This window comes from Hordeum vulgare, chromosome 6H (genome assembly GCF_904849725.1).
Source record: "Hordeum vulgare subsp. vulgare chromosome 6H, MorexV3_pseudomolecules_assembly, whole genome shotgun sequence".
NCBI lineage: Eukaryota > Viridiplantae > Streptophyta > Magnoliopsida > Poales > Poaceae > Hordeum > Hordeum vulgare.
The window spans coordinates 214,890,220-214,901,535 of record NC_058523.1 but is presented as its reverse complement, the minus strand read 5'-3'; the positions used below and the strand labels follow the sequence as shown (position 1 = coordinate 214,901,535).

At 44.1% G+C, this 11,316-nt stretch overlaps 1 pseudogene; it reads left to right on the top strand.

The window, feature by feature from the left end:
* Positions 1-6,266: 6,266 nt before the first annotated feature.
* Positions 6,267-8,360, top strand: LOC123402349 (annotated as a pseudogene).
* Positions 8,361-11,316: the final 2,956 nt, after the last annotated feature.

Here is an 11,316-nt window from a genome sequence, read left to right as displayed (position 1 = left end):
TTCTTTGTACATTGACCACCTTTGGGTTAGTGCCTTCGGGATTATTGATCTTAATGGCTCGAGATCGATAAACTTCTTTGATGATATATGGTCCTTCCCATTTGGAAGAAGTTTTCCTGCAAAAAAAATCTAAGACGAGAATTATACAATAAAACATATTCACTCACTTTGAATTTCCACTTTTGGATTCTTTTTTCATGCCATCTTTTAACTTTTTCGTTGAATAGTTTGGCATTTTCATAAGCTTGGGTTCTCCATTCATCTAATGAGCTAATATAAAATAACCTCTTTTCACCAGCAAGTTTGAAATCATAGTTGAGTTCTTTAATTTCCCAATAAGCTTTATGTTCTAATTCAAGAGGTAAATGACATGCTTTTTCATAAACCATTTTATAAGGAGACATACCCATAGGATTTTTATAAGTTGTTCTGTAGGCGCACAATGCATCATCTAATTTCTTAGACCAATTCTTTTGGGACCTATTTATAGTCTTTTGCAGTATTAATTTTATTTATCTTTTGGTTAATTCTACTGGACCACTAGATTGAGGATGATAGGGAGATGCAATTCTATGGTTAACATCATATCTAGCAAGCAACTTACGAAAAGCACCACGAATAAAATGTGAACCACCATTAGTCATTAAGTACCCAGGGACTCCAAAACATGGGAAAATAAATTCCTTAAGCATTTTAATAGAGGTGTTATGATCAGAACTATTGGTGGGAATAGCTTCTACCCATTTAGTCACATAATCAACAACAACCAAAATATGTGTATACCCATTAGAGGAAGGAAAAGGTCCCATATAGTCAAATCCCCAAACATAAAATGGTTCAATAACCAGTGAATAATTCATAGGCATTTCTTGATGTCTACTAATATTACCAATTATTTGACATTCATCACAAGAGAGGACAAACTTACGAGCATCTTTGAAAAGAGTAGGCCAATAAAATCCAGATTGTAATACCTTGTGTGCAGTTCTATCTCCCGCATGGTGTCCTCCGTAAGCCTCGGAGTGACACTTCCGAAGGATTTGTTCCTGTTCATGCTCAGGTATACAACGTCTAATAATACCATCTACTAGCTTTTGATAAAGATGTGGGTCATCACAAAAGTAATATCTCAAATCAAAGAAGAATTTTTCTTTTGCTGATAGGTGAAACTAGGTGGTATGTATTTAGCAACAATGTAATTAACATAATCAGCAAACCATGGTGTGTTATGAGGAACATTGACCATAGCTAGTTATCCATAAGGGAAGCTATCATCAATAGGTAGTGGGTCATCAAGAACATTTTTAACATAGACAAGTTATCAACTACGGGGTTCTGAGCTCCTTTCCTATCAATGATATGCAAATCAAATTCTTGTAGCAAAAGAACCCACCTAATAAATCTAGGCTTATCATCTTTTTTTCATAAGATATTTAATAGAAGAATGATCAACGTGAACAATTACTTTAGAATCAACAATGTAAGATCTAAATTTATCACAAGCAAATACAACTGCTAAGAATTCTTTTTTAGTGGTAGCATAATTTATCTAGGAACTTTCTAGAGTTTTACTAGCATAATGGATAACATTTAAGTTCCTATCAACTCTTTGTCCTAGAACAGCACCAGCAGCATAACCAATAGAATCACACATAACTTCAAAAGGCAAGTTCCAAGAAGGTGGTTGACCAATAGGTGCAGAAGTTAAGGCTTTTGTAAGTGTTTGAAAAGCTTCTTACCAGCTCCAGTCTGGTCTTCTGGGACACGATGGATAGAGAATGCAGGAATTGGAGGAGTCGGCACCACAACTGAGGTCACGGGAGTTACCCGAAGTTGTTCAATTGGCGCTGGGGTCACAAGGATTGAAATCGTCGGAGGAGCATTCGAGAACGGAATCTCAAGCCCAGTTTTAGCTCAAGACGAGTCGCCAAGTTCTGAAGGCAATTCAACAGTCGACCGCTGCATTTCATCATCGTCTTCCAAGTGGATGACATCTGTAGCTATCAATCGACAATGTTAGTTTATCCAATCGATGAATTATATCCACAAAACAGAACAGAGTGAAGATTTGTTATACCTCGTTGGGAGGTGGCCACGTCTGCAGTATCCACGTCCATGTGATCCTCTTCGTCTCCCGGAGGTGACGTCACCGAGGTAGCAACTCTGACAAGCAATTTCTACTCGTTCATCAAAGGCATGAAATTCCACAACAACAAAAGAAAGGAAATAAACACTCACACTGAGGCAACTGGCACATCGATCCTCATTTGGGGCAAAGCTTTCCGAGGTTTGGGAGTGTCGAGGTGGGGTGTTTCGCAGCCTTCTCTGACGACTTAGTTGTCGCACCCCGGTCACGCTTCGTATTCCTAGTGTTTGATGCCAGGGTCTTGCTTGGGGCAGCCGTTGGGTCTTAGCACTGCTTGGATCGAGACTTGTTACGCGGGGGGGGGGGGGGGGGGGGGACTGAATCTCTTCTTCCCTCTCCTCCGAGCTGTCTTCGCTGTCCTCAGCATAATCACTACCGTGCTGCCGCGTGCACTCTCTTCACCTACGTCAAGTTGCCCTCCGTTCGGCACGGGTGAATACATATTTGTCAACTCCTACAAGATACATACAGCAAAGTCAGTCAACTGGAGATTCAATCACTCGACAAAGGTATGAAAGTATTCGGCAAGGACATAACTCACCACGTTCGACGATGGATTCTCAGCGGAGAAGGGCAAGACTCGTTTGGCTCCGAGAGGGTTGTCGCAGGCTCCAGTGATGCTTCTGAGCCACTACGCCACGGTCTCTTCAGAGACCTCCTCTAGATGTGACCGAGTGGAGTCCTCGGGGCCCGAATAATGCCAGATGGCATGGTCTCTTGCTTGAAGAGGCTGGATTCACCGACTGAGAAATGTCTCAAGTAGGTCTATCCCACTCACCCCGCCACGGATCAGATTGGCTAACGAATTCACCAGAATTCCTACCTGGATCTCCTCCTCCTCTGACACAGTCAGCATTCTGGGAGCAGTGGGTCGGTCCAAAGTGAATGGGGGAAGGCTAATCGACATATTTGGAGCCGCAATGTATTTGCAATAAAACCAAGTCGACTGCCAGCCTTGGACAAATTCGGGAAGATTCATTTGTGGAAACGCATTCTTACTCCTCTTCTGGAGCCCTAGGCCACCACACAGCTGGATGACATGGGTTCTACGATCACTATGATTAGCTTTATTTACCGACTGATAACGTATGGTGAAGATATGTTTGAACAGTCCCCAATGAGGGGAACAACCCAAGGAACATTCGCACAACGTTATGAACGCGGAAAGGTATGCAATAGTATTTGAAGGAAAATGGTGAAGTTGAGCACCGAAGAAGCTTAAGAATCCGCGTATGAATGTGTGAGCAGGCAAAGAAAAACCTCGCTCAACGTGGGTGAGGAGGAGGACTCTCTCACCTTCGCGCGGCTCCAACTCGACTTCTCCCCACGGCAACGTCCATGAATCGGCGGCTATCAGCCCGTCGTTGACAAGCTTCAGGATGTCCACCTCCTTGATGGTCGACGGGAGGAAATCCCACTAGATCCACCCCAGCGGCGCCGTAGATTGGGCGCCCGACGGCTTCTGGGCATTTGCTCCTTTCTTTGCCCGCTCGAGCTTCCCTATTTTACCCTTCGTCATCTCAATGGTGGCGGTGGAGACGGATCTAAGCAGCGCTCGTGAGGCAGAGGTGGTGGAGGAAAAGAGGGGAATTGAGGAGGAGCACTGATCCAACCCTAGCGCCATCCCATTTTAAAGCCACCCGAGTGAGTCACTGACCTGTGGGCCCACCGGATCTCTGTATATCCCGATAACAGAGCAAGCGCGATACGTGGCGATAAGGACGTCGTGCTCCCACTTGCCCCAGTCGTTGTGTCATCATCACGCGGCGCGTGCATACCAAATTTTCAAATCCCGTGAAATCTGGACCCGACGAAGCGACCCATCACATTAAGAGATCATGTTGATCACTCAGACCATTTTTCACTTTCAAATACACTCGGATGCATTTCAAGACAGAATCGATCAGGGTGAACGACAAAGACTTCAGTCGACGCACACTTCTGCTAAGCCCTGAAGTGCATTCGGAGTTTGCGTGACTTACCAGAATCTGCATCGACCTCTTTCTCACTCGAACCCCGATCCATTCGGGGGCTAATGATGGGGATATGTACCTAGGGTAGGGTCATAGGCCTGACCTACATGTCCTACCCAAGGGCACTACATTAAAGACTTCAAGATTACAAGGAAGGTTCCGACTGACTCGCCATGGTGCACGAGTCACTCGATAGAACATCCACTCAGAGACTTTGTCCCTTCAATCGAGAGAAGCCTTTCACTTGGAAGAATTAGAAGCCAGTCGACCACAGAAGATCAGAAGCCACTCCAGGAAGGCCAACGAGCGGGCATTCGACTGGTCGTCATAAGTAACATTTATTATGTACATTATCACTAACGTATGCCTTTATCTCCACTAATCGAACCCTTGGTTGCCCGGTCTTGATGAGGGGTAGCGCACTCTATATAAGACACCCTCCCCTCTTGCACAAGGGTTCGCACCCCCTTGTAAGACACATATTCCACAAGACAAGAGCTCGAGAGCACTCATACGTAGGGTTGTTACCTCCACGAGAGGGGCCTGAACTCATACATCGTGTGTACAAACTCGCCGTAGCTAGAACTCTGGCCTCTCCTTTCGTACACCTCACCTCTACTGCCAGGCTCGTTCCTACGATACGGTGCTTATGGGCAGAGCCCGTGCTCGGTGTTGCCCGGTGACCATGGTCGTGTGGACGGTGTGGTAGCTGGGGTGTGGCATTCGGTGGCGGTTAGTATTGGCCGGGGTGAAAACCTATTCTATCTTCGGACGGACCGGCGGCGGCGAAGCTCGTTCCCTTCTTGAAGGTGTCATCGCGGCTCTCATTTCCCGTCGTGTTGCTCCAGGGGAAACTCTGATCCTTGGATCAGGCGGTGACGACGCTCCGGTGTCGTAACCTTCCTGAAGGCGTCGCCTTGAAGCCCATGGTTCATCGTATGCGGCTTCATCTTTTCGTAATGGCGTGTTCACGGTTAAGTTTCCTCGTTGCTCTTGTAGTGTCAGGAGGTTGGTATTGTTGCGCTCAGCACCTCTGTATCTTGCCTTAGGTGTGTGCGTGTGTTATGGTGGCATGCGTTTGTACCGATATGTTGATGATGGTTGTTTTATATATAAAACGGGTCTAAAGTCTTTTTGGGTAAACTGGGCAATAGAGCGTTTTTTCTTGTTAGGCCCTGTTTGTAACCACCCAGATTATATAATCTGGTTTTTATAATCTATTATATTTCAAACAGGACAGTTTATATTGTTGATTTTATAAACTAGATGATCAGATTATTATAATCTCATAATCTGCTCTACCCCAGCTAAAATGAGATTATGGATTACAAATGACGTGTCACCCTTGTAAACTTTAAGAGAATTAACCGCCACTTTCCTATTTTTTCTTGTAAACAAAGGGCAAACATGTCATTGTACAATTTAAAAGCTGGTTTACAGTTTATATAATCTGGTCTCCAAACATGTTCACCTGGATTATTTTTATAAACCTGATTATATAATCTACTCCCTCCGTTTCTAAATATAAGTCTTTGTAGAGATTTCACTAGTGGACTACATACGGATGTATATAGACATACTTTAGAGTATAGATTCAATCATTTTGCTCCGTATGTAGACCCTTAGTGAAATCGCTTAAAAGACTTATATTTAGGAACGTAGGGAGTATGTTCATAATCCAGATTATCATAATCTATTATGGTTCCAAACAGGTTTCTCTTTAGCTCACGTAACGTCTCTCTTCCTGTCCCAGGAAACCTGGGAAAAGGCAAGTGCGCCACTCAGGAGCAGTTATAATCGCCCGAAAAACGGTAGCGGAAAAGTGAAAGAACACAAACACTCGATCGCTCGATCCCAGAATATTCCCACGAACAATCCTGGCAATTAGTAGTAATCATTCCGCCCCCAAACAAAAAAAAAAGATAGTAATCAGTCCGGCCTCCATTAGCTGGTGCGCCTCCCAAATTCCACCCATCCGCGCGAGTGGAAAAAGGGGAAAAGCCAGATCTTGTAATAATGCGGACGGCATCACGGCGCATTACGACGCTGCCGTGTTTAACAATCATCATATTCCATTAGCAATAGTATCCGTTCGCCATTTCGATTCATGGCCTACCAAGGTCGCCCGCCGCTATAAAAACATGGGCCGTAGCCTCGACCCGACCACCGCAACCCACCATCATATTGCTCTTTCCGTAGTCCTCTGTTCTGGTTAAATTAGATATCTATTGAGGTGCAACAATGGCCGCGAGCAATGACGCCGGGGTGGTGGTCATTTTCGACTTCGACAAGACCATCATCGACTGCGACAGCGACAACTGGGTCGTCGACGCCCTCGGCGCTACCCAGCGGTTTGACGAGCTCCTGCTCCACCTCCCCTGGAACTCGGCCATCGTAAGCCTCTGTTTCTTGCATCGTATGTGATGTCTTTTTATGTCGCAAATGCACCTGGTAATCGTTTCAATGATTGCCCTGGTCTCAAATATCACTTTTCAACCTTTTGTAAACCGAATCTCAGCTGCTACAGTGCGCATTTCATTCTGAATTATTTAAATTTTCGTGGAGTGCGTGCGCACGTAACGTAAAAAGGACTTTTTATGAAACTGTTGCGTTCCTTTTAAAAAGGACACCATGATGGGCGAGTTGCACTCGCAAGGCACTACGATCGACGAGATCGCGGGAAGCATCAGGACGGCGCCTCTGTCCCATCACGTCGTGGCGGCCATCAAGACGGCGCAGGCTCTCGGCTGCGAGCTGCGGATCCTCAGCGACGCCAACGCGTTTTTCATCGACACCGTCCTTGCGCACCACGGCCTGGCCGGCTGCTTCTCGGAAATCAGCACCAACTCGGCCAGCGTCGACGCCGGCGGTTGCCTCAGGATCACCCCGCACCACGACTTCCGTCATGGCGCCTGCAGCAGCCACGGCTGCACCCTCGCCACCTGCCCTCCTAACATGTGCAAGGTGACGCACCAGACACTTTCAGTCATTCAGTGAATGCGTTGCTAGATTTCACTCTATTTTTTGCGCCGGAAATATTCCACTCATTTTGGTGTGGCAAAATTCAGGGCAAGGTGATGGAGGAGCTGCTGCAAGAACTGTCCGCGGAGGCGGCGGTGGGGAATAGGAGGCCGAGTAGAGTGGTGTACCTCGGCGACGGCAGGGGCGACTACTGCCCCACCCTAAAGCTGGCCGCGCGGGACTACATGATGCCCAGGAAGGGCTACCCCGTGTCGGACCTCATCGCCGGCGACCGGCGGGCTGTCCGCGCAGACGTGCGCGGGTGGGCCGACTTCAAGGACCTGGAGACGGTGCTGCTTGGCATCATACAGGAATGCGCCGCGGCCGCCATAAAAGAATCACACGACGGCGATCAGGTGGTGGGCATGGTGGTGCCAGAGTGCCGTGTCCTTCCTGCTCCCAAGATGGCGATGACAGTTCTCCAAAGGCAATTCATATGCCCAACTGACACGCATCTTTGCCAAACAAGGGACGTTTGGTGACTCCACGGAAGCAGGGGAGATATAATGGCTCTCCCAACGTAAACTAGAGAAACAACACATTATCTCTTCTTACACGGCTCCCTTCTTGGACATGGAGTATATGAGCTCGAGCTCATATACTCCGGGATGAACAGTAAAAATTGAAAAATAGTTAAAAAGGTCGAAAAAATCTGAAATTTTGGGACATGAAACATTGATGTTTTTTATACATGCGTGCAAAATTTCATGGTGAAATCACATTTGTGGAGGGGTGGGCAAAAAAAACAAAATCAATGCTCAAAATTAGTGTTTTTTGAAGCATTTTGGAGCAACAATTTTGTTTTTTTTGTCTACACCTCTAGGAATGTGATTCCGTTATGAATTTTTGCATGCATGTAGGAAAAACATCAATGTTTATCATCACAAAAATTTAGAATCTTTGGAAATGTTTTATTATTTTTTCGGATTTTACTGTTCATCCAAGATCATATGAGCTCGAGCTCAGAATAGCACTTCCCTTCTTACACCTGGTTTTTTACGTCTACAGCAGTAGCATAAGCGTGGGCCATGATTAGCTCGATCATACTTCTCTTGGAACCAATGGAAGTACTGCATTTACCGGTGTAGGAGCCTAATTCTTTGGTCTACATTGATCTATTCTTCCGGATTACTGTTGTGTCAATCTACTGTACTTCGGTATAAAAAGTTAAGTCATGTAATCAAGATTAAATCAGACCGCTAGCCCTATCGATTTAGATATAATATGCCTCTAGGTTCTAATAAAATAGAGTCACAAAGTTATAATGGTTTGTAGAATGTTTATGTTGCGTAGATGTGTTTTATAGATGCTCATGTATGTTCTATGTTGTTTCTTGGATCGATGCACAATACCGCTGGGGTCCGATTTATAGCCATGTCGGTTCACTAATAGAAAACACGGCTATTGTTTCGGCCCTGGTCAGCCCATTAGTCCCGGTTCCTCAAGAACCGGGACCAATGGAGGGTATTATACCCGGTTCGTGAGCCCAGGGGGGCGGCCGGGGCCTTGTGGGCATTGATCCCGGTTCGTGTGGAACCATTTGTCCCGGTTCGAGCCGCGAACCGGGACCAATGGTCCTCGCTGCTGGCCCACAACCATTGGTCCCGGTTCGTGGCTCGAACCGGGACAAATAGCTTGCCTACATATACCCACCCCCGCGGCAGAGCACTCCACAGTGCTCTGTTTTTCTCAAGCCGGCGAGGGGAGGGCATTTGGGTGCTCTAGTTCACCTCCTATGCACATGAGGTGTTCGATGAAATGCCCGAGCCACACTAGTTAAGCTTTCTCCTCTCGAAACTCGATTTCTGAGCTCCATTTTCAACGAGATTTGCCTAGATTTAGCGGTCCGTCACGCCCCGTCCCCGCCCCGTCTTCACCGCCGTCGATCGCCTGCGTCGATCTCATCGCCGGCACCACCGTGGTGAGCCTCTTGTTCTTATCTTCTTTCTGAAAGAAAAAAATTCTGACTTCAAATAGATACTTGTCTAATTTTCTTACTTTTATTATTCCTTGTTATTATATAGTGTGATGGTTTTGGTATCTGCCCCCGTCGGCCCTCGTCCTGTCTATGATTCAGATGTGGTATATATTATCTTTTCATAACTGTTGGTTCATTTATTGTTTATGACAATTATGCTGACCAATGTGACATAGATTTTATTTATCTAGGAGGTTGTTGAACCGAAAATTCCAACCGACCCTATTGTTGAGAGGTTAAATTTAGTTGAAGAAGAAAATAATTACTTGAAGGAAAAAATAAGAAAAATTGAGGAGGAGAAGATGATATTGGAGTTGCATGTTGCGGATGTCGTCGATGATCACAAGATCAAGATTATGTAGTTAAATGTATGTATATATTTTCTTCTGCATAAAAAATACATAGGTATGTGGGGTGCCATTTTTCGTCCTCCATCCACATTCCCACCATCTTCGTTTTTGATTTTGGCATTCTTCCACTGATTTTCCTTGAGAACCGCCTCAGTTGGCCCACTTCTTCGTTCATATCAACTAAAAACATGTTTTCTTTGGTAGATCAGTAAGTATTGATTAAATTGTCAATTTTAGTGTCTAATGAGACTAACATGCATGATTTAAATGCCAATTTTGGTGAACAAAGCTGATGCCTTCATGTAGGGTGAGAGTGAAGAAACATATATAATGCATGGCTAGGAGGAAAATAACTCGACCGATGTGGTGTGCATTGATCATTCCCCCTTATTTTTTAATAGAATTTAATCATTACTTGAACTTTATTACAAAATTATGTTTATGGTGGACGATATATAGGTCAGACTCGTGATGGAGGAGTACGACTAGGAGCTTATCAGTAGCACCTGTCAGAAGCATATCAGTACCGCGGGTAGCCGTGCTACTGCTATGACGCTACTGCTAACATTTATTAGTAGCGCACGCAGCCAGTGCTACTAGAAACTGGATTAGTAGTAGCGAGCTTTCGTAACAAGCCCTACTACTATCCTGCAATAGCAGCAGCGGGCTATTAGAAGCCGCGTCACTACTACACTGGAGTAATTCTTTTTTATATTTATATTGTATTTATACATGGTTATACTAATTAATATAGAACATCAATAATAATTGTGTAAAAAACATCTAGATTAAAGTGGATTGGTACAAGTGATCAAGTTGGGTTAGAGGGAAAATATGATGTTGCGAATTGCAACATCATATTTTCCTCTAATTCAATACCATCACTTGCATCCATCCACTCTTATCTAATATGTGTCATATAACTTATCATCCACTTAATCATCTAACAATTCATCATCATCTTAATCATCTAAGAACTCATCATCCTTTCAATCATCTAACAACTTATCATCAGCTTATTTATCATCATCCTGATCATCTCATCATATTATGTCATAAACTAAAAAAGGTCATCTCTCTTGACTAGCACATATTATTTTCTCCTAGTTAGCATCTACTACTCTCTACTGGGTAAAATAGCGCAAAAAATATAAGATCCACTCTCTCCATTGTGAAGAATAGAGATTCACCTATCTCTGACATGTGACATGCACAAATCCTTAAAGTTTCAGGCTTCCATCCCTTCTAGAAAGCGAGTATGCATTGCGGAAACATATAGGCCACTCTGGCCGTAAGCTGATAACATTCAAATGACGACCTTCTATAGTCATCACTTCATGCAAAACCTCCGACGGGAATTTCTGTTTAAGAACATAATAATAACATAGTTAGCAATCTAGTTTTACTTACAAAAATTATGTATGCAAAAGATGGACTAATTAATGACACAATAGTAAAAAAAATCTTACCATACTATCTACATGGAAATTATTAGCGTTCAACTCGTGCACTAGTGGCACGTATTCACAATAAATTTCGACATATCTTCATAATTGTTCTTATAATGTTCAACATCATCAATAAATGAGATCAGATGGTTTTTCTCCAACCAAGTTAGATCAGAGCCACAACTGTAGTTTTGAGTATTTTTTGAAGAAGAGAAATAAGTCATCAATAAAAAAACAAGTTAAATAGGGATGAAGATCAACTATTTTTAAATAAACAATGCAAATCACTTAACAAATATGGTTGTCAAACTCACACTGAGGTAACACTCGAAGCATATCGACGTCTATCCAAATGTCGATATTACCTTCAATATCATCTTCAGGGCGAATATCGAAGGCT